This window comes from Felis catus, chromosome B2 (genome assembly GCF_018350175.1).
Source record: "Felis catus isolate Fca126 chromosome B2, F.catus_Fca126_mat1.0, whole genome shotgun sequence".
Classification (NCBI taxonomy): Eukaryota; Metazoa; Chordata; class Mammalia; order Carnivora; family Felidae; genus Felis; species Felis catus.
Window position 1 is genome coordinate 128,215,649 of NC_058372.1, and position 25,152 is coordinate 128,240,800.

The 25,152-nt window shown below is 40.8% G+C and overlaps 1 long non-coding RNA gene across 1 annotated transcript; it reads left to right on the forward strand.

Moving 5' to 3' along the window:
* The first annotated feature begins 3,801 nt into the window (after positions 1 to 3,801).
* On the forward strand, positions 3,802 to 20,598 carry LOC109499934. The gene is made up of 3 exons (XR_002742487.2): positions 3,802 to 4,085; positions 18,582 to 18,731; positions 20,445 to 20,598. It is a non-coding gene; the product is annotated as an uncharacterized LOC109499934 (long non-coding RNA).
* Positions 20,599 to 25,152: the final 4,554 nt, after the last annotated feature.

Genomic DNA, 25,152 nt, shown 5'->3' on the forward strand with positions numbered 1-25,152 from the left:
CAAAACCATGAACTTTCTGGCCACGGGGATTTTCTTGCTTAACTGCTTTACCCCCATTTATTCCACATTATACTGTCCTGGTTGTCAGGGATTTGTCTTCTTTAGCTTATGTCTTTGGAACTCACGGTTATCTGTGTGCATCCAGTGATTCACCATTTGTTGGGAATTACAGAAGAGGAAGCTCAGCAAAGCCTCCTTTCAAAAGTTGGCCCAGAATTATGCAAGTGGGTTGAAATGAGTAGTAGAAACAGATGATTTTAATTCATCTCATCTGTTCATTACCTGCAGTGCAGATGCATGTGTTTTGTGAGTACTGCAGCATATGTTCCATTTTTCTTTTACCACATCCCTTGACCCTGTCAGTGCACTAGAGATCCTTAAATTCCCCTTCCCAGAAAGTTATATATAATCTCAGCATTCCTGAATTTCCATCCTATGCCTTTCATGTGATCAACAAAAACATATAAATGATTGTGGAACTGCGAAAGCTACTTCTTGTCTCTACTGAGAAACGGGGATTCATTCTCAACATTTCCTTGTGATGTATCCCCATGCCCACTCCTTCCAAAATGTGTGACTGTAACTCATTATTTTTACCACTTCTGTTACTTTCACTATGAATGCTTGTTCGAGTTCAACCTTAGGAGTCATCAGTTTATGACGCATATAGATTCCCCCTAACTCTCCCTGGGCATTTATCACTTAAGGAGAAATTGTCTTTGTACTATACAAATCTCCAGGAAATAAAGGTGGTGGGATCCATTCCCTACAATAGGTTAATATTCTTGTCCTGAATTATCCTACTTAAGATGTACAAATGAAAACATCGTCAAAACACCATCTTGCATGGTGCACACAAGTCCCTACCAAAAGGCTTCCATACCGACTCCCTCCTTCATGGACCACCTCCTCCTCTCCAGTTCCATAGCACAGAGGCCCTGTGTCTCCATTCGGTGCTTAATCAGATCCTGTGTCAAACTGATGCCTGTTACTCTGTGTGGGGTACTCTTGTCTTGCCAATTACATTAGCATTTCCTTGAAGGCTGTATACATGCAGCTAGTTCTTGGAGTCTTCCCTGGTTTTCTGCCTCCTCCCCATACAAAGAATAAAATAAACCTTCTCTATGATCCCCTTCCACTCTCTTTCTCTCTCTAGAATGATAGTTTTCACATTGACTATAAATTTTTCCCCTGATATTCCTCAATAGACCACTAGACTGTGAACTTTTTGAAGGCAAATTGAGGTATTGTTCATCTTTATATCTTCAATGTCCAGGAGAAGAACTTTTCAATAAGTTGTTCAATGAATAGATAAATGGATAAATGGGTGAATAAATTTTTTCAAGAATGTTTTAATTGCCTGTAATGCTTTAATATAATGTGTTAACAGAACACTTGTTAAATATTAGAGAATAATAAGTACTACATTTTAACAGTTCGATGAGCCTTATATTTTTGACCAGCCAACATTTTTTTCCCTGTTCAGATCTTACCAATGAGTAAAGCATGCAATAATATGCAAGAGGAACTCAGTCATTGCTAAGATGCAAATAGAATGTAGCACTTTGTGCTGAAAATGTGACCAGAAAATAGTTGCTAGTTTATACATAACACACTTAGAGAAGTGCAGAAATGTTCAAACAGTGATTCCTGTGTGTTTGATAGCTCCAAGAACGACATCAAAGTATCATAAAAAAATTTCCTGCTAAATGTGAAAACCTGACAGTCTGCCCTGTCTCCTGCTGAGGGTCTGCCTCATGTCTGGTCTCTGGGAGAAACATTTTCTTTGTATCATCAAAGTTGGCAGTGAATATCTGAGTGGGCTTTGACCTTGCCTGAGACCTCCAACAACATACCCTTCTGCATACCTCTGCTCTCCAAGCTCTCTGCAAATGAGCTAAGCTAAAAATCACATCACCCAGTTCAACCCACTGTTATTTCAAAGTGCAACCCACATGTGAGAAAGAAGCCTGTGGCAAGCCATTCAAGGTATTAAAACCGTGACTCACTGCCAGACAGAAAAAAAGTATTCTCTGCCCAGAAATTCAGTAACATGTTACTGCTAAAATTAAAAATAAAAAAACTCTCGAAACAGACTTGTGATGAATTTGTATTAATGATGGCATTACAACAGAAATCTGAAAAGAAAAAAGTCGAATTTTCCAGTAAGTTCATGGAACATTAGATAATATCAAATAGCAACAGCAAAACACAGGAGATTGTCCCTGAAAAAATGCTTTCTTTAACTGAATGAAGTCATAGAGTTAAAAGAAGGGAAGGACAGTCTGGCTTTCTTGGCAAGACTGTATTTAAACCAAGTTTGGAAGTAGTTTCAAAAAGAGTTATCATATATATTTATGTGTGTGTGTGTGTGTGTGTGTGTGTGTGTGTGTATCTCACATATGTCTGGAGGGCAGATATATGAGATATATATATATCTCAACTATATCATTTCAACAACAGTGACTTGGGACAGAGATTCTTTCTGGTGTCTCTGGCTCATCAGTAGGATTGATCTGGTCACTAACAGTAACCACAGGGTACTTGGTACTCTGATACTCACCACATTTTAAATAAGCCACCCAGTCTCTCTGGGAGCTTACAATCATGTATCAAAAGCACACCAACATGATAAACTAAGGCAACAATACAGGAACAGAAATCAGTGTTACTATTAGAATATATCACTTTACCTTTTTTCCATCCAGGTAGTTGTTCAAGATTGGTGAGAACAAGGAAAGATCAACATGTGCCTCCACAATGTCAAAATTGGTTGAGAAAATGGAAGATTCATCTAGTCTCTCCGTTGTTTGCATTTGTGATATAAACACACTGTTGACTGTTTGGGAACTGAATTGGTCCCTTTGGATATTGCAGAGTTAGAGTAAGACTTGGAGGAATGATGAGCACACAATTATTTAAAAGGGCAAGAATGAGCATAAAAACATGGTCAAGAATAATGGAGGAAGTCTGGGAGCAAAGGCTACAGTATGTGGTGAAAAGCACAGTTTAATATGCTCACCAGCCAGCTGAGAGCAATTTCAGAGAACACCACCCAAAGAGCTAAGAAGCTTTAATGGCAGACATTCGCTTCATAAGGCAGAGCTCATGATCAACAGCTCACTTCCAGAGCATCAGGGGGCTGTTTGAAATGTTGTGCCCACACTTGTCCAGGATACGTTTTCAGAGGCTTTAGGCATGTACGTGACTTAAGCAAGGATTCATAAAATCATTCATTCTCTACATTTCATACCATAATGTGGATGCCATTCTACCATTCACAAAGAAAAATGAAAGACATGATTGAATTGAGGCCTGGAGTTGTCTCAACAGCCTCAGACAATAGGCTGAATCTCACAAAAATGAATCTCATTCTTTCAGGCCTTTGCCTAAATTGTATTTTTTAGCAAGGTCTTACCCAAACTTTGGACCATGTAACATGTCCATGTGCTCCTGTAGCATCTTGTCCTCTTTCCTTTTTGCAGATTATAAATTTGTTGAGGGTGAGAATACATCTATCTCATTCACCATTGTATCCCTAGTGCCCACAGCAGTTCCTGGCATACAAGTCCTCGATGATTATTTGTTGCATTAATGAAAGCATCTACAAACCATTATGCATTCAAGATAAGAGCGCTGAATGCATCATTAGAAGACGTAGCAGGCGTGGTGGAGATCGTGATAGGCTAAGCAGCAAGCAGGTGTGACAGCAAGACCTGGAAGCGGATCAGTAATGAGCCAAGATTTCAAAAAATGTTTAGTATGTTGGCCACATAAATAAATTCAAAATTCCACCAAAAAAGGAGGGCATAGCTTTCCTCTTCCTTGGAATTTTGTATCCTGTTCTGGGGAAAATGGCAAGCTGAAATTAATCCACAGGAGAGCTATCATGATCGTGGAGTCTGAGAACCATGAAAGATGTCTGAACACCTGCAACCGATGAAAACCCAAAACTAAGATTCGGAGAGACCTGTAAGCAGTGGTCACATATTTGAAGTGCTGACCTGGAAAGAAAGGATTACACTTTTTATTGCATGCAATTCTGGAAGGCAGAGAAAGGACCAATGCGTATAAATTACAAAGAGGTAAGTTTCGGCTTGATAGAAGAAAAAAAATTCTAATAATTATAGCTATTTAAAACAATGAAATGTGCTTATTCAGCCTTTGAAAGTGGTGTTATGGAAAAATACTTAATGACAAAGGATGATAAAATCTGGTTCCAAAATATGGATGGAATGATTTTTTTTCAAAATAAAAGTATACACATGCACACACACGCACACACATACACACACATACATCTGGGTACATAGATCAAAATGTTAATAGTGGTTATCATGTGATAGTACTATAGATATTTTGGATTTTTATTTCATGCTTTTCTTTCTTGTTTTCTAAAATTATTACAGTGATGAAGGATTATTTTTCTAATGACAAAAAAAATACTGTACAACAAAAATTGTTGTTTTGGAACATGGGGAGTTCCTTTTTGCTGAAGGTGTTTGAGAAAAGCTTGTATTTGTTTTTATAACTCTTAGGGCGTCAAAGGATAGCCCTTATTTAGAAAAGAAAACATACTTTAGCTCTACCAGCTTTTAAGTTGTCTTTAGGTTCTGAGAGTCTATTGCACAAAGTATTAATTATGGATAACTATTATAATTATTAATAATATATAACATGTGTAGACATTAATTATTATTATTAATTATTAATAAGAAGTCATAGACTCTCATATTTGTTAGAGAGCTCAGAAGTCATCTTTTCTAGCCAATACAGATGGAATTGAAGAACCTTTAGGCAATAAATGCAGGTAGATGATTGCGTATGTCCAGGGACCTGTTGCCCATTCCAGCATGATCTACCCTTGTAAGTAAGAGACATGTCTGTCCGAAAAACACCCAGCCCAATGGTAGGTGAAGGAATTTAATATATTCCCAAGCGACAGAGGGTGGCACATTCAAGTCTATGGCATTATTACTCCTCTCTGATCTTTCACAGTGAAAATAGAGAGGGGTTCTTCACTTTATTTATACAATATTGTTTCCTTGACTTGAAAATCTCATCTTTTTATAATTTTTATTTTTATTCATTTTTTTGAAAGAGAGAGAGAGCAGGAGAGGGGCAGAGGGAGAGAGAGAGAGAATCCTAAGCAGGCTCTATGCTCAGCTCTGAGCCTGACAAGGGGCTCAGTCTCACAACCGTGAGATCATGACCTGAGCCAAAATCTAGAGTTGGATGCTTAACCAACTGAGCCATCCAGGTGCCCCGAAAATTTCATCTTTTATTGCTTCAAAGCACAGACTGATTTTTTTCCCTCTTTTGTGTGTCCTGTGTACTGTCAGCAAATCTACTTTCTGTTTTTCACTCTACTCAGGATGTCTGAACATTGTTACATAGAGTGATTTTAAGTACAGACCTAAGCAGAACTCAAGACACCTAACTCTAAGGAAACCCTTGGGTAAAGTTTTAAAGTACAGGATACATTTTTCTTGAATACTGGAAGATGTCCAAATTCTCCTTGGGCATCCTCTTTCTGCTTCCCTCAGCGAGCCAGCGCCTTTCCAAAGTTTCTTCATTCCGCCACCTTAGAATCAAACTCCACTCTTTGGAAAGAGATCCGAAATGTTTTCAAATCAGAGCCTACAGTAGAAAACCAATCAACTGATTCTGTAATTGTCTCATATAGGCCCTTCCCTGTGCAAGACCCCATGGAAAAAATGAAGTGATAGAAGACAGATCCTATTCTTATGAGCAGACAACTGTGTCGGGAAAACAAACTCATGAATCATGAAGTCACAAAGTAATATGTAGTAATTAACATTACAAACAATAAATGCTATTGGTAAATACTACTTAAGTTCAGAAAATAAAATATAGTTATCTTGAAGCTGACAAATTTACAAGGTGATCAGATGAATGAGGAAGCCATTACATGGTGCACTAGAAAGGCTGGCAGAGGGGTGATAGAGATTGCCGCCCCAGCAGAACTCCAGAAAACTACCAAACAGGCCTGGTGGAAGGGATCAGTCAGTGCCCTGTGCTACTTAAGTGCCTTCAAAGTGTTGTCTGTGGACCAGCATCCTCTAGACCACTCAGGAGCTTGTTAGAGATGCGGAATCGAGGCCCCTCCCCCAGAACTACTGAATCAAAATCTATATTTTAACAAGATCCTTGGATGATCCACATGCACACTAAAGTTTGAAAAGCTCAGGTCTAAACAATGGAAGTCTGCCTACTTTCTTCACACTGTAGCTCTGAGTGTATAAAAATGGCTTGCTTTTTAACACAATTATTACTTTGCCACCTGTGATTGTCAGTTGCAAATTTAGCTCATTGCTTGACTTTGTTTCTAATTTATTTCCCCTCAATATCTCCTATTCATCAAGGGAGGTGATCAAGAACGGCTGACGTATTTTCAGCTCCAACCCAGTATCCAGGGAACTACCCTATGTTCTACACTAGGGGGTGTGTGAGGACTGGGATTTGGAATCTTCTAGGCCACCTTCTCCTCAATGATTTTTATCAGCTACTGCCCCCTTGCTCCAGAATTGGTTTTCCAACGTCATTACTTGGAAGAATGAGAGCAGTTCCTACAAGCCTCCTCTCTACACTCACAAACCAGGCCATTTCCTCAACCATGGCTGCTTTGTCCACTCACCACTATAGGCCCATTTGCTTGAGGGACACACATGCCATGATCTATCCACAAGGAGGGCCACCTCTGGAGCATCCTGTGTGGAACCAGGGACCAAGAGAAGGAGAAGCATTGCATTAAATACAAGAGCACATCAGAAGCCTTTCACTCAGTATTGCTGCTTTCTTTCCTGGTGGGTTTCTCATTTTATCCCCTTATGCAGCACTGGGTCTTTGACAGATCTCCTCTTCAGATGCCATGTCAGAAGGCCACAGTCTTTCATCATCTAATTAAAAAAAAAAAAAACAAACATTAGAATTCTGTTCTTTCATTTAAAGATATTAAGAGACCCACAGACAGAGAGCACTAAGTGATGTGTGGATGAGGAATCCAGAGTCCTCTCTGGATTCCCCACTAAGTTACTCACTCAACCTTTGGCCTGGAACATAAGTAGAAAATTTAACATTTCATTTCTTTAGGAAGTCTTTCCTTTTCCACAGTAGAACCCAATACTCTCCCTTTGGTTGTGTTCTAGAGAAGGTCTAGTAAAGCCAATTTACTCTGAGTCCACAAAGTTTGTCGTTGCTCATCCACAGTGCCCTCGGCATCTTGGCAGGATGCAACTCATAAATGCATTTTGGAAATTGCTATAAATTTCCAGTGGTATAAGGGTCTTCCGCCTCCAAAAAGCCTTTGTTCCGGTAGGATGCTTTAAACAATAATCTCACTGCATTTATTCCTAATAGGGCTCTATTTCAAATTTCAAAACTTGTGACTATTTGTATCAGTGTCCAACCCCACACTTTAACAAATTGGAGCCCACTCCAAAGTAAAATTAAAACGGTTTCAAAGACTGACAGAAAAACATTTTTTTTTGGCAGAGAATAACAGGAAGCCAGAAGGAATAGAGGAGAAATCCAGTGGAGAGTGTAAAGCAGTGAGAGACCTTTTCCATATGTGTGGCCATTAAAGAAATTATTACGATTCCTTATGTTGCATATGTAGAACACAGCTCTATCTCATAATAAAAATAGTCTCCTTTTTTTTGCCATTCCTGCAGATATTACCAAAGAATTTGTCCTATAAAAGAGAAATAATATGATGAAGCAACCATATAGAACATAAGAAGTAGGGCCCAGGGCTACACAGTACACCCAGCCGACACCCAGTAATTTCAAGTGGATCACAACACTTGACTTAAATATGCCTGTGACACAGAGTGGGTTTCTTCTGCATAAATTCAGAAATTCAGAAATGGCTTCCTCAGGCTCCTTGTCATAAATATGTAAAATATTTCACAGCACAGTCCCATAGGTCCTAAAACACTCGATCCTCAGTCCTGTTTTATGTGAAAGTGTTTCCCCTTACATACCACCCCCTCAGCAAGAGAACATGGCATCTCCAGCATCTCCTGGTTATATTCTAATCAGATGACTAAACAGCCATTTGTTGACCTTTCCTCCCATTACCTTTGCTTTCATTTCATGATGTCATGTGTTGACCTCAAATGGAGAAAGAAGTTAGATGAAGTATCATTATATACTGTGTACTCATCCCCAAACCTTTTCTGCCCTTTACTCCCAGAAGAACACGGTCGTTGCCCAGTTAACTTCCATTTAGGCTGGATACTCCTCAAGTCTTCCTCTAGTGAAGAGAATCTGGCTGTCCGGATGAGCCAAGGACTGAAGCAAACACTCCTTTAGCTCATTCATTTCCTCAGGAGTTTAGATATTTATTTTTTAGTTGGGAAATTCTCTAACTACCATAAATACAAATATTAGTGGGGCTGCATATGCTGTATCAGGCACACAAGAGCCCAGTGCCTATAGGTACTGGGTCTCACCAATAACCATTTTTTTTCATGGTGATAGTTTCTGTTTCTTTAAGTCAGCAAGTAGAAAAGGAACCATCCCATTTTCACTTAAAAAAAAAGTCTAGTGTCCAGTTTTGTATGACCAAGAAGAAAAGGAAAACCATTCTAAGCTGGGGAGCAATCGTAGCAGAAACAGAGAAAGGAAACCAGAGGACTGGGTTCAGAGAACTGTGAAGAAAGTTATCAGACCCACGCAAAGCTACATGTGGCAGTGGCAGGAGGAAATCTTTCTGGATGGGTGGGTAGGACAGTGTAGAGAGTGCCCTGAGAGCTAGATGAAGGGTCATGGTCATAGTGACATAGGCAGTTGGGAACCATGTCGTGACTTTGAGTAGAGTTGAAGCCTGCTGACAAAGGGTAAGTTTAGGCATGCAGATTGGATTGGAGCCACAGATGCCTACAGTGAAACTCAGTGTCTTTTCAAAGTCCTTTTGGTTAAAAGTATCATAAAGCCAGAGAAGTCAGCCTAATCATTAAATAGGAATTTTTTATAAAGATGCAAAGTCATCTTCAGAACCCAATAGAAGGAAGTGTATCCAGGCCTCTTTTCACTCTGCTATCCTCTGTATATTTGCAATTTTCTTTTCCCCCACAGACCGGCTTGTTCTGTTTCTCTCTGCAGATGACCACCTTGGCTCCCAAATGCATGTCTGAGCCAATTTCAGATAATTCCTACGAGAAAGAATATGATTGTGCACCTTGGGTCAGTAGGTGCTCTGATGGAATCCATGATCAAAGTGGAGGGTACTCAGTGAATAAATGGTTACCTGAGTTGATCTTGTGGAGAGGAGGATGATTCCTATAGAAATGTAGTTACATCATGGCCTTGGCAGGGACTCTGAAAAGTGTTTACAATGACTGGCCAGAAGTCTGCTGGTGTATTTCAATCCTACTTGGTGTCAGTAAAAATGAAAAAAATTTATATATAAATATAGGAAATTTTTGTCTTATTCCTGTAACAGGGCCAGTTTAGGACACATAGATTGTCAGCCACGGGCGCAGCATCAGCATAAGGTGGTCTGGGCAAAGCTGAACAGGGAAGAGGCATTTACACAAGACTGCCTGAGATGTTGTGCACCGTGCTGGGGTCGGAAGAATTCAAAGACCTATAGAGATTTTCTACTTAGAATAACCCAGAAGATCACATGTGTGCTGGCTTTTTCCTTTAATGTGGAGATGAGTGTGGGGTTCTTAGAGAGCTAAGCAAGACCTGACAATTCCCAAAACATGGGAGGAAGAGTTTGCCCTCAGTACATTCACAGTATTATTAATCACTTCCCCAAATAGTTACTAAGGTCCTAGTCTGTTCCCTATTGTAGTGTTGAGTTTGGGGCTATCAAGACAAAGAGGCTATCCCTAGGCTGTGCTGGGGAAACTGGGCCCAGCATTGTGGGAAGTCCCCTCTGGGGTTCTGAAGGGAACTTGATGCCAGGAAGTTTCTAGTCTCCTCTCAGCTTCCTTTCCACAGCTCAAAGGAGCACGTGCTCCTTCCACCCTCCTCTTCTGCCTGCCAGAATTTCCAGATTTGTTCTGTTTTGCAGTTGCATCAAGCCACACTCAATTCCGATCCTAGCAGAAGGCATAAATTAACATTTTATTATGTGTACTTATTAGGGTCCCTTAAAGTAGACATGCAAATGTAAGGCTCCCATAGTAAATTACAGCATACCCAGATTAACTGAAAATAAGCCAGGTTGTCCTGGCCAAGCCCTTGGAAAGCAACACCTCGCTGAGCTATCCTGGGATAGACACTCACCTCAGCTTCTGCCCCCAGTTGTTTACCCTGGCAGTTGGCCATTTCCGGCTCCGTTTGGCACCCCAGACCTCTCTGTCCAGCTGCCATTGGCTCATATGACTCCTGGTTGACTTTCATTTACAAGGAACCAATTTCACAAGCAGCTGTAGGTGAGCCTTTTATAGGCCTCTGGCGAGTGAGCGAGAGGCCTCGGGGCCTTCTCCTTCAAGCAGCTGGACAAATACATCTGCCTTGGCCTTCCACAGGGACCAGGCTATTTTGAGGCTGCCCTTGATTGGCTCTTCTTATTACTGTGCCTTTAATTCTAGCTTATAGCTCTTAAAACCTTATATAACAGGAACTTCAAGCTAGATGGAGTTTGATTTGATTTGGCTTGGCTCTAGTGGAGGAATTAGTAAAACCAAAAGTGAGAACTACTTGATATACCACTCATAGTTCTACCAGGTTGACTTTTAAGCTACTCTAAGGTATTTCTTTCCTAAATGCTGATTTGCTCATACATTTTTGTGCATTCACTGGGGAGACATGGACCGGGGAAGGAGGAAAAGAAACTTTTCGATGGCCCCTTGACTTTTTGAGATTCTCTTTTGTATCCCTTGTATTTGATATTATAAACATCTGCCTTCTTGTGAGCCTATGTGGGCAGTCCCACCCAGTAGTGAGAGAAGGCAGTAAAGGAACCGAAGACTGGAGGCTTCCATAGCTCCTCCACAGGCATTGGCCATTGATTGGAAATCCTGGTTCTAACCTCAAAGGTGAGAGAGTTGGATTCCAGTGGCAGCCTATGGGCTCGTGTACACAACAAGCAATTGCAGGGTGTAATGTTGGAGCCTCCTCACCTTGGAGGTTATGCCCAAAGCCACCTTCTAGTGGGTCCTGTGTAGTGAGGGTGTCTAGAATTGCCCCCCGATTCCTGCCCCTTGCTTCCAGGTGAAGACTGTATGAACCACCCCACCCCCCACAACCCCTGTGGTTCTCATGAAGTGAACGTGCTCTTTCCAAGTGCTCAAGGACGCTGCTGTCCACAGGAGTGCCGGTCGGCAGGTCCTGGTTTTCCCCTGCCATGTTGCTCTGCTTGATTTTTACTTCCAAGCAGATGTCTCTGAACCTCCCTCCTCCCTTCTCCCACCTCTACTCCAGCTTTTCCACTTCCTTTCTGTCCTGATTTCACTCAGTTTTTCTTAACATCTCATTCATTTCACCTCTCTGCTCTGTAGAGAGCTATGCGCGGTTCTTACCTTCCCCCAGTGGCATTTAAAGTGTTTCTTAGTGCAAAACATCCTATTCATTGCCATAGAAACAGGAAGCTCAGTGTGGAAGAAAAAGAAAAAAAGAAGTCTGGGAGTCTGAGCTTTGCAATTCTGTTATTTTGCCCAAATCCATAAATGGCAACGTGCTGGGAGGCATGCAAAAGCCTGCTCACCGCTGGGACAAGAGAAGTCAGGGCCTCCCATTCTAGGAAACTGGGCACATGTTTTAAACGCTGGTTTAAGCCCAGAGAGAGCCAGCTTAGGCAGCAAAGATCTTTGCTTTTCCCTCCTATCGGAGCTCCCAGCTGAGTCGAGAAAAGTCAGACAAACCTGGCATTCTATGATCATGTCTGTGTCTCAGGAGCTGCGGCACCCAGGACATTTGCTGGACCCCTCGCAGCCTTCCCAGCTGTAGAACAAACATCCCCACAGCCTTCAGGTCAGGATCACATGAAAGCATGTGGAGTTGCAGCCTCTTTGCTCCCCTCGATGGACTCACCATTTCCTCATCACACCCTTGGACAGCACTGAGTTTAGATGATCTGTACATCGGGCCATCTCTCAGATATAAAACCAGAAGAACTTCACATTCACATTGTTCCTAAAATAAAGTCAACAAGCCACAGTTTCCCTCGATAGGCAGTAAAATGTGTTTAATGTTTACATCTTCATGAAGAATCTTCAAACCATTGATTTCAAAGATGTATCTTCAGCTTACCCTCAACTCTGCCCTTTTCTTCTGGGTCCTCAAGCACGCAGGGCCATTATTTCTATGCTGACAACGGGCCAGCTGACTGCATAGACTGGAGCTTCAAGCTCAGGACATGAAGTTTGCTGGTTCAGTCTCTATGGAGCAGTGGGTTTCTCAGAGGCAATCTATATTCCATTTCCAGAAGTGCACCCTACTTTCAAGCAACTGCCTGTGATCCGACTGTGTTTTCTCAGATTCTGTATCTGTCTAGTTGGTATCCATTAATCACAAGCTGAACTAGGGGCCAAAGCTGTTTACATCTCCCCTGTGATCCAGCTTTTGCAGGGGCACAAAAATCATATTAGAGACTCTCCAGCCAGTTCTGAGCCCATACCCCAGCCACCTCTCTTGATTAATGCTCACTCACCAAACCAATACTCCCTCTGCTCTAAATCACCCAGACCCAGGTACAAGGTAACTAAACACCACCCTTATAGCCGAAAGCCTATGGATATCATTCAACCCAGCCAATCCTAAGCCATTGGCCCTGCCCTGCTCTGCCCTGCCCCTCCCATGGAAAGCACAAGAAAGGCTCTGGGCTATCCTTTCCCCTGGATCCTACATCTGACTCCTGATCAAACCTGGTACTTTCCCATGTGGCCCTGCATGACATGGCATGTCCCCTCCACTTGGAAACTGTAAGCAATGAAAATCTTTCAATAGCATTAGCCTCTCTGTGCCATCACCCGATCACCTTTATAAGTTAAGACCCAGGCAGAAATCAACTTTGCCCACACCGTTTTTTTCAGCTACAAGAATATCCTGGTAAGGAGATGTAACTGTCTCATCGCATATACGTCACAGCTGTGGAAGGACCGTCCCGAGGCATGTTTATTGGTGCCAGTTCAGCAGCATCTTCATCTATAAATAGAGTGACCATATGTCTCACTGTGCCCTGTAGAGTCCAAGTTTATCCACCAACCTGGGCAATTAATAGGGCCCTCGTTCACTCCCAGAGCAATCCTAGTTTAGAATGTATATCATACAGTTACCCTAATACAAAGCACCAAAAATTAGTCACCCATTAAATAGGTAAATGTCTTTGTTAGAGAGGACTAATTGCAATGTAAACACTTAGTCCCACATTTCCACTTGAGGAAAAGGTCTAAATGAACGTTGCAGACTTTCTAAAAATATGTGTTTGTCTTCACATAATATGCAAGAAGTTAAAGAGGAAAAACCAGCTGCATGAAGTATATACACAAAGCAAAGAGATGAATCATGATGACTCCGAGGTTTCGTTCGTGAGACCTGAGAGATAGTGGTACCGTCTGCCATGTCTGAAAAGTTGGATAGGGATAGGAGTCACTATGCGCCAGCCAATTGTGCCACCTTCTCCATGTGCTGTTTTTATTTATTTTTTAAGGTTTATTTATTTATTTTTGAGAGCGAGAGAGAGAGAGAGAGAGAGAGACAGAAAGAGAGCGAGTGGGGGAGGGGTAGAGAGAGGGAGAGACAAAATCCCAAGCAGGCTCTGTGCTGTCAGCAGCAGAGCCCCACACAGGGCTCAAACCCACAAACCATGAGATCGTGACCTGAGCCAAGATCAAAAGTTGGATGCTTAACTGACCGAGCCACCCAGGCACCCCTCTCCATGTGTTTTAATGTTTAGTACCTGAGACGAGATGTAGGCACTCAATCATCCCACAATATATTTTGTCTCTAATAAGTTCTGGAATTTGTTCTAAATGCCAGGGATACAATTAGAATCAGCTTCAGTTCCTATCCTCAAGAAGCTTATTCTATAAAGGGAAAAGTTAGCATACAGAAGTATTGCAAAAGGTGTGAGGACAAGCTATTACAAGTCCATTTAAGAGAAGCACTTACCCTAGTCCTGGGAGCTATAAGTAACTTTTCAGTTTAAATTTGGAGTGCGTTGTGGGGAGAGAGGAGAGTGAATTATAAGACCCTTGTAGTAGCTGAACCGATGATTGTAGAGCCCATTGGAAGGTTCCAGAAGCAAAAGACCAGTATCCGAGGGTATTGGAACACCAGTGTAGGGGGACAGTCTAATATCGAGCATCTCAATAAACAGGATATAATGACACCTGAATGCTATGAAGGTCTGGCCACAAGTCTTAGCATTTTTTGACATTGAGAAATGAGGAATGTTCAGTCCCTAAGCAACCTACATTATTCCTTAGGCTCTAGGACTGGTGCTGATAGCTGCCCTTAAGATCATCAGCCTCAGTTCCGTGGAAGGGAAGGATCAGCTGTGTCACAGGGACCACTTCTTCGCCATTCTCCCAGGGATGTCTGTCGAAGGCCGTTTATAATCAAGCCCTAAAAATCTATGACACGCAGCTGCACTGTGATGGCATATACGTCAATGAGAAAAATTCATGATTTAGGAATGCATCTGAACTATGTTTTGCTTCTCCACACCCTAGTCAGATGCAGGGTTGTTTTGGTCCTCTACAGAGTTATAAATAAAGAGCCAGCTCTAAAGATTTGCTGAAGCAAACCCGAGGCTGGAGGAGCAATCCTTCTTAATTGACCTGACTTGCACAATGTTTTTGGCATATGGTCTTGCTCTCCCCAGGCAAAGAGAACTCCTATAAAAAGAAATACATAATATTGGCCCTAGCATTATTTTGGAGTCCTGGAATGTCAGACACAGAAGGAACATTAGAGATCTTTCTGCCCTACACTTTTATCTTAAAGCTGAAGATGCCAGACATTGTAGAGCTATTTAATGGAAGTCCTCAGCTGGGATTCTTTTTTATTTCAGTAGCAAACACAATTAGATTCAACACCTTGGAAACCGGAATTCTGTTATATTGCTGAGGTATAGGTAGTGATCTCTATTGTATGATTAGTACACTTAGACTATTCTGTACCTCAAAGCATTCAATGCCTCAAAAATATAGCCCCCGGGATCTCCAGGGCCCATCATGAGGCATATCATTAGTGTTCCCTACTTGGGATCCCTTCTCCTACCCATTATCAAATTTCCTTCTTATGCTCCCTGTTATCAGAGCTATGGCAGATAAGAACTGGTCTGATAAACTTATTCATCCCAAGATACTCACGTATGATAATATTCTTTTTTTTTTTTTTTTCAGTTTATCTATTTATTTTGAGAGAGAGAGACTGTGAGCAGGGGAGGGGCAGAAAGAGAGGGAGAGAGAGAATCCCAAGCAGGCTCTGCACTGTCAGCACAGAGCTCCGTATGGGGCTCAAACTCACAAACTGTGAGATCACTACCAGAGCGGAAATCAAAAGTCAGATGCTTAACTGACTGAGCCACCCAGGTGCCTCACATCTGATAATATTCTAATGAGAGTAAATTCATAAAATATTTACCTACTGAATCACATTTAAAAAACTAGAAGCCAGGATTTTTTAGTGTGAAGAGCCAGGCATTGCACTGACCATTTTAAATATATCTGCTCATTTAGTCATGACAACTCTACAAAATATCACATTATTCCTATTCTTTGGATGAGGAAAGTCAGGTTAGGACTGGTTACTCAATGTCATATTATTAGTAAGTGGCAATAATGGGATTTGAACCCAGGCTATTTGAATTCAAAGTCTATGTACTTTATCACAGTACCTGCAATGAAGCAGCTACTCCATGAATTGTGAGGACTACAAACAATAAAACAATGACAATGGCATGTCTGCTATCGTGCATTTCCCCAAGGCACAAATTATGACCCTTTCGATGATGACAAATTCAAGTCCCTTTCATTAGCCTTTGTGTTGAGAGTTTAACTAAACTACTCTCCATAATGCTGCTGCCTTGGCATCCATTTGGTGTGGCCAAGTGGTCTGCGGGGGCCCTGGACTGATACAAGCCGCTCATGCAAGCACGTGCCCTAGACAATAGCTCTCAGAGTCACAGATAAATACAAATTCCTGATGTGAATCCTCACACCACGCTGGTGATAGTCTCCCCCACCTCCCAGGGCCTTCCTCTTGTGCATCCCTTAGATAAGACCCCCATGAAGCTCCTTTTGGTTTGAATAGACCAGATAAGCCTTAGCCTGGGAACCCCAAAGCACTCTATTCCGGGACCCTCACAAAGGCGTGAACCTCAGGTCCTGCCTTGCTCTCTGCCTGCACCCTGCCTTGGCCTCCCACTGTGGTCCCTGGAGGCATACTATGTAGCTCCTCTAGGACCTGTGGGTAAGAAACTTCTCTCTTTCAATTCCCTTGTGGGTTTTGCTGAACCTGCGGCTCACCATCCAACACCCCAGGGCACTGCTTAACAAAGTCACTCCTTCACCAAAGTCACAGCCCCTCTGCTTCCACTTTCTCAGAAGCTTCCTGGACTCTCCATTCACTGGTTTAATACTGATTATTTGGGCAGATAGTTCAGTAGATACCAGCAGCCAGTAAAGACCTCTTTGACTCAAATCTGCCTCCACTTTTCCAAGAAGAAGTGCAACGTCTGCTTCCATCTTCCCTGCCCTGTTTGTAGTTGGATCATCTTCATAACTGTCATTACTGATCTGTTTCCTCCCTTGGGATTCTGCTCATATGCCACAGGCCCCTGGAAACAGTGTCTGTCACAGCAAAGGGCTGTGAACTGGCCCTAAACCACACCGGCAACCCCATCACCCCTTGAGCTTCCCCTTTCCTCACTCCTAGCTCTACTCTGCTAGTTAACTTCTTCATCTGCAGCCTGAGAATTTGTGCTGTGCAAAGGAGCACAGGACAAATCCCGGAACACACTACACATTTGACTTTCATGAAGAGAACAGTAACCTCTAGGCCCAGATGTGCTCAAGGTCTGAGAAGGGTCCCATTGCATCAGCCTCCCTGAGACACTCAGCCACTCTGGCACCACCACACATGGCCATACTGCCTGTTGTGGTGGGGGGTGGGGGGTTACCATCCCTACCCATCTCTGGAGCTTCTGCAGCTGCCTACATTTCTTTAATCCAATCAAAGCTACACTGTCCTGTTTCTTTTCTCATCATGATGAGATTGCCAGAAGCAAGATATTCATCCTTTCTGGCAAACCCATCTCTCTCAAGAAAGACCATCTCTGAGACTGCCTAGCTTTCCTTACCTGTCTAGACTGTCCAGGGACTGTCTCAGGTAAGACCCCACTCCTTGGTACTTTCCCATATCATTCACACTCTCTCACTCTTTCCAAAATCCTTGGGGGCAATTCAGTGTCCTTGATAATGTCTTGATTGTGAAGGAGAGCCTCACTTCCCACCATGTAATAGAAGGGCATGGTGCATAAAGGCTGAGCTCTATCCACAACACTCAACCAAGGACCTACTCTCTTGTTTTCTCAAATAAGCCACCTCTAAACCCTCTCTAGGAAAGACAACACTTAGAAATTCACTGTGCAATTTTTGCCAAAATTATAATTCCATTTTTTCTTTGAAGGTAGGCAGAATTACCACCACCACCACCACTCCACACACAGAGATGTTCACATTCTAATTCTAGGAACCTATGGATAAGATTATCTTACCTGGCAAAAAGAACCTTGTGGGTGTGATTCAGTTAAGTATCTTGAGATGGGGAGAACTGATGAGACTATCCATGTGTGTCCAGTCTAATCACATGGGGTTTTTTAACAACAGAGAACCTTTCCCAGCTGTGATCAAAGAACAATAGGGTAATAGAGATGAGACATTGCTAGCTTTTAAGATTGGGAGCAAAAAAGCTGCAAGTGAAGGAATGCAACCTCCATAAGCTGGAAAAGGCGAGAAAACAAATTCTCCCTTAGACCTTCCAGAAGGAGCACAGACCTTCAGACACCTTGATTTTACCCCCAATGAGACCTGGATTGGGCTTCTGACCTCCAGAAATGTAAGGTAATAAAGTTGTAGTGTTTTAAGCTACTAAGTTTGTGGTAATTGGTTATGGCAGCAATAGAAACCTAATATAGGCTGAAAAAAGAGTAACAGGCAATTCAAAGCCTTTGTCTTCTCAGAGTCCCATTAGACTAGACATTAGCAAATGACTCCCTCTCAACTGGTACTTATCTTTCAATAAGCAACTGTTACAACAACTATGAAAAATACCAAATAAATTTCAAGAAAGAAAGAAAAAATGTACAATGTCATCATTATCCAGGCTACTGAGGAATGTATATTGCTATGGATAGAAAAAGGCATGGACTGGTATATGTTAACTCCTGAGATCATTTTCAATGCAAAGTGATAAACTTAACATGAAATTTCATTTTTTTATTACAAAGTACATGAGTACATTACAGAGTTAGGAATTTTGTTTGTGAGGTTCTGAAAGACATAAAATGGTGCTGAAGAATTTTTGAGATTGTTTGGAGTCAGGGCATCTTGGATGATCTCAACTCGCTATTGAACCTGAAAACTTGTTCACAGACCCCTGAGAACTCCATATCGTGGTGTTCAGTGATTGTGTAAAGTCCAATCACCAAACTCTTCCAGGAGAGAGAATGTGACTCAGTGCTATCCCAGTGTGTAATGAAGCTTCACCAAACTGGGTCAAGAGCATTTAAAGCAAGTGTCAAGGTAACTAATGCTTCCTCTTATCATTAGTGTTTCATTTTATATCTTTTTTCAAATACTAAAAAAGTGATTTTTCAGGGGTGTCTGGGTGTCTCAGTCAGTTAAGTGTCAGACTCTTGATTTTGGCTCAGGTCATGATCTCACAGTTCATGGGATTAAGCCCCATGTCGGGTTCCATGCTATCAGCAGAGCCTGCTTGGGATTCTCTCTCTCCCTGTCTTTTTTGCCCCTCCTGTGCTTGTTCTCTCTCCCTCTCTCTCTCTCTCCAAATAAATAGATAAACTTAAAAACAAATAATTAAACAAATAATTAATAAATAAGCCATTTTTCCCTTCTTCCCTGCCTCCAGCCTTGAATACGGCTTTAAAAAGTTTCATATTCCCTCTTACTATTTACTTTTATTTATAAAATTGTGAAAAATTGAGTCAATAAAAATTCCTGCCATTTACTGAGTAACTACTATGTGCTAAGCACCTGACATTCACTGTCTCATTTAATCTCTTAACTAAGGGTTATTATTCCTATTGATTGGAAGGTGAAACCAAGACTCGGGAAATTCAAGTAACATGCCCAAACTCACAGAGGAGAGAGGTGGCAAAAGTCAGAGCATCTTCCTTCCTTAGAGGCCTTTTAGTTTCATATATTATTCTCCATGTTTCTTGAACGTGAAATATTCACATTAAATGGATCAGTAACTGGCAAGTCCAGTGTTAAGTCATGAGTCCATTTCCCCAACCCAGGTTAGGGGTTCCCCAGAGCAGCACACAAAGAGGCTTCCGTCTACAGGATGGACAAACACAGAATTAATAAAGTTTTCCTTGTTTCTCAGTGTGGCTTCTGTCACTCTGTGATCACCTTTCTTTTGTGAGGGGTCCTCCTTAGAACCCTAGAAGGGTAGAAATACCTACATGACTTGAAGTTACCTATCACAATTGAGGGTCACAATTAACTCACCATTTCTATCAGGTAAGAAAACAATGTTGTTTGGTTACTAAGATAGAACGCCTCATTCTTTACTTTGTTGCTTTAGTTTTATTGAAATAATACCATTTCAATAAATATTCAAAAACTATCCTATTAAATATTTTATTGAATTTCAAGAAAACTATTTTGTTGGGATAGTTTTAAAGAAATAGTATGCTGATGCCATGTAAATTGAACAACTTACACAGTCAAGAGAGTTAGCCCCCAGATACTCCTTCTCCTGCCATTTACCCTCCACTCCACATCAAAACAGTCATTGCATAGGGGTTTTCTACAGCAATGATTGCTGGAGAATAATTCCTAACTCATTCTCCTTTCTGAGCTTTCCTTTAGCTGTCTTACTTCTGCTCCTTCTGTGATTTCAGAAACCATTTTTAATTTCCTCAATTTGCTGTAGAGTTGCCATGATGTTATGATTTCCTTGTGAATCACATTACAAGCCCTGGAGCCCATTTCAGATGGGTAGATTTACATAAAGAATTGGTAATAATAGTATGATTGCATCGGCTGCTATAGAAATGACCAAGCATAAAGTAAAGGGAATTGGTTTCTTTCTGTTTCCATTCACTAAGGAGCCAACTTTGGCTAATTTGTATGGTAATAAATATCTGTAACAGTTTACCACTTATACCGGTATATAATTAATATAATACAATTGTTCTTCTATCTGTCTATGGCAGTAGATAAAAGGAACAGGAGAGGTGATGAGAAAAAACTGACTTTTTTTTTTAGGATCATATTTACAGGCTCAGAAGAATCACAAAGACCATGTGCAACATACCCATAGTTGGATCAAAATAGAAGAGTAATGGCTTGTGAGGAAGTAAGTCACTTCTTATGGAGGTTATCCTAATGCAAGGAATAAAAAAGAAAGCAATCGATCTGGGATCTGGCCTTTGGTTTTCTGATTTAGGGTTCGGGGGTAGAAGTAAGAAAACCTGCATTCTATTCCTGTACTTGGTACTCACTTCCCCAGGGTCTTTTAGGGATACAAATAATGAAACAGCAGGGGATTGTAAGCAAAAAGACACAAACGTCCTTCTAAAACATTGGACAAGATTGGGATGTTCTACAAACTAACAGAGAGTGAAATTCAGGAAAGATGATATTGGCAAACAAAAATCTTTATGCGAACTCAATATCAAAAAATCTAGCTACCAATTTGCCTCAAAAATGCCTGAAGTGAAATGTAGGAACTATAAACAAGACTGATGAAAAATAAATTGTAGAATTTGCAGGTGCTGGTCTAGGTGCAATCAGACCTCAAACACATTCAGATTTAACATCAAATTTCTTGATGCAAAATATTCCCCAAGGGAAGATGAGAAAACCTTAGTATATTAAAATAAAAAATATTGTCTTTATTATAAGGGCAAATGATACTTGCACATATAGAATCTTATTGGAAGTTATTATTTTCCCCAAATATCAGGGTTTCTAATGCCTATCTCAGGGTAATGATTTTGCTCTCATTTCTAAAGTTTACCAAACACATTACAAATTATCTTGAATGGGCTGTAGTGTGGGAAGATGAAGGCAAGATACTATTATTTTTTTCAGGTATTGACCAAGAAATAGACAAAGATATGTTGAGTGATATTTTCAAGAACATATGTTAGACTTTTACTTCTAGTTAAGATAAAGTAGTTTGCACTAGACCAATTATTCTGGGAAGAACAAATAGAAAACTCAGATAAAATGTAAAGAAAAACAGCAATAACAACAGCTGTCTGACTGAAGGCATTGGAAAATGACTGAAGCAACCAGGAATTGAAGGGCCAAGATCAAGCAGAGTCAAGAAAAGGGAACCACGGAGAGCTCAGATGATGTTCTTCAAACAGCTTTTCCCCTCAAGGCAATTGCTAGTTTTTGGCTTGGAATTAGAGGCTAACAATCTATCCAGAGAGCTGTAGCTGATAAGCAGAGAAACAAAGTTTCTGGAAATCTCACAAGGGTGCAGACAAAAAAGGGGGAAAAAAAATTGAGAGCAAAGGGGAGGTTGGGAGATTGATTGGCCAAAGTATCCAAAACTTGAAGTAACAGAATCCTGAAGAGAAGGAAAGCATAGAGAAGCACATTAGATACCTCATTTTCTCCCATAGGCATATGCTAAATCCTGAAATTGCTAAGGACAAGAAGCGAGGCAGGAAATCACAGAAAATCAGAGGAGTTTTGGCCTACTCACAGAGTTGAAGAGACAAAAATAGGAGAATACAGCCTGACAAGGAGAAGCCCAAGTCAATACTCTATGCTCAGGAGGGACTCCTGGGAGCCATACCACGGTTGAGGAGCTAACCAGAAGTATATGTAACTTTCCAGACTTCAACCCAGCCTCAAATCTGTTCAGTTGGTAACTGAATCAAAGTGATCAACTTCTTCCCTGAATACATATGAAAAGAGAGGGTAAGCCCCCTCAAAGGAAGAGAGTGCCTCCACAGTCTTTCATATAGAATATATAGCATTCAATCAAAAATTATGGTCCTATCAAGGAAAAGAACCAAGAGGAAAAAAACAGGTAATATAAACAGACCCACAAATACTACTGTTATTAAAGTTATTATACTTGAACGTTTAAGGATATGATTAATGTGACAAATTAAGAAAATATAACTCAAATATAGCCCAACATGAATATATTATCGATAAAACGTAAGTTAAAGATGGAAAATTTTTACCTCTCTGGTTTTCTACTGGTATTTTAGAAAGAATTAAATGAAAATTATGGAGTAGAAAAATAAAATACTTGAAATTAAATACCCAACACATAAACTGCAATTTAACAGCAGTTGGGACTCAGCAGCTATGTGGATTAGTGAAGGAAAATAGGGAAGTAGAAAATCCACTTCCATCTTTCTGTATGGAAAATACAGAAAGAAATATGTGATAGATAATCTTATGGGTAAAAATGGCCAGGCCATCCCGCCCAGATATTTGATCAAGCATTATTCTGGATGTTTATAAGAGGGTGGTTTTTTGCAGATGAGAATAACATTTAAATTACAGAACTTTGAATAAAGCAGTTTGCCTGACATTACATCACTGGGCCCCATTCAATCAGTTAAGGAAGGCAAAGACTGACCTCCCCTCAGCAAGAAGGAATTCTGCTGGTGGATGGCTTTCAGACTTGAACTACGATGTCAGTGCTCTTCCTTGGGTCTCCAGCATGCTGGCTGGTTTACTCTGCAGATATTGGACTTGCCAGGCTCCATAATTGGATGAGCCAATTTCTTGAAACAAATGTGTCCATATATCTATGCATATTGCATTGGTTCTGATTCTCTGTGAAAGTTGACTAATTTAGAACATGAGAGACACCGAGGCACAGGAGAAAGGTTTAAAATGTGTAATTAAAATGCCAGAGGTAAGGAGAGAGTGATAATGGGGGGAAAAGACAATTCACAAAAGCTCCTGGCATACACATATATATTTTATAACAAATTAGTTATTACATTAAATATAAAGGGATTAAACATTCCTATTAAGGGGCAAAGATTGTCCAATTGAATTTTTAGAAATTTATCTACAAAAAAAAAAATGAGCTCTGTTGTCAGTCAACTCTATTTTCTATGACAATATTTCTTCAGTCTTCCTTAGCTTGTATAAGAATCTAAGAGTCTTGTTAAAACACAAGTTCCTGGGAAACATCTTCTAGAGGGTTGAGGATTCGAAGGGTGATCATTTGCATTTCTATGAACTTCCAGCTTCCAGGTCATGCTGTTGCTACTACTCTTTAAATGCTAAAAACATTTTGTGCAGCTATTATCTACATGATGATAAATGTAGATTCACAGAGGCTGTGGTCAAGATCTGACCCTTCTCTTTCTTATGAGCTCATATGAGAGGTGAAGTCAGAAGAACAGATAGGCCCATGTTTTGAGTTTGGGTAAGACCTCACTCTGCATTATTGTTTTGCAAAGAAATAGCACATGGATACAACCATCTTCATCTTTTCCACAAAGAAAATAAGACTCTCCTAGTCAGCTACCCCAATCTCCATATTAATAGGGAGCTCTCACAGTGCAAGATAAAATTATGATCTCATTTCACTAAAAATTCTGCTGATACCACTATTAAGCCAAAATGGCACCAACCATTATCTTCATGCTTAAAAATGCACCAGTGCATAACCAATCATTTCATGTATGTTTTATCTCCTCATCTAAATTATACACTATATGAGGGAAGGAGTCATCTCTGCCATTTTTTTGTTTTTTTGGTATCTTCCCAAACATTAAGCACAACAATCTCCTTCAATGAATTATGAAGACTAAGAGGCAAAGCAATCACTAGGAATTAGCATGGAGTTAGCCTAAGTTTGCCTTCTGCCCTACCCAGCGTTCCCATGTATCTTATTCATCACCCCTCACCAGCAACACCCACCTGACTCAAATCAACGCACTCAGGACTTCCACTGTGGCTGATGGAAGCCTCATGCTACCAAAACCTGAGTAGGAAATCATTAATTAACCTCCTACATTTACAACTATTCAGAAAGCATACCAAAATGATGGTACACTCCCTGCCATCCCCATGTGGCAGGAACATTCAACAGTGAGAGTCCAGACACTCCAGCTCCCGAGTACAGCAGACAAACCAGAGAGAGTTGCTGTCGGAAGGTCAAACCCCTTCAAATTATATTTGAAGTGACCATCTAGCTGGTTCCTGGCAGGCCAGACAGCCTTTTCCTGACTTCAACTCAGTCAGTCCAGGCCTAACTGAAACCAAGCCTCCGAGACTGTTTTTTGTTGGCTCGAAGCCGGTTGCTTTGTTTAATTGTTGTTTTTATGGGTGCCAGGCACTGTGGTGGACACTTATGACTAACACCTCACTTATTTGAATGATACCAGTTATCAATGGTTTCATCAGGTAAATGGCACATATCATAAACAAACGATAAAGCATGATTAATGTGAAAGTTCTGAAAGAAACAGTCTTAAGATGGATTTCAATTTTATTTCCAGAGCATAGCATGAAAGTCAAACCCTTTTCTTTTCTTTTCTTTTCTTTTTTTTTTAGCAAGAGAAGGGAGATTACATGCCTCTTCATTTAGGGTTAGAAGGACCCCAGAAATATTAAACTAACTTATAAGATTCAGCAAGCTTTTCTCCTTAAAGTATGTCTGCTTTAAGAAAATGGATATCTGACCCCAGGTAATATTTTATTTTTTGGAACCCTGCTGAATTGGGAGTAAGCATTCTTTCAGGCCAAAGAAAGTCCTGTGAGATCTTTCTTGAGACAAGTATATTGGTTGAGAGCTAAACAGCTGTCCCTCAAGTAAGCATTTAGAGTTATGGAGATATCCAGGAGAACCAGGGGAAATGAAGAGAAATGCTACTTTTCACTTCTAGTTATAAAGAATGTACGACTTGTTTGTGTAACTTGTTTTTATAAGCCTATCTGGAATATAGGGGACCTACGGGATAGTACTTCCAATAGGCAG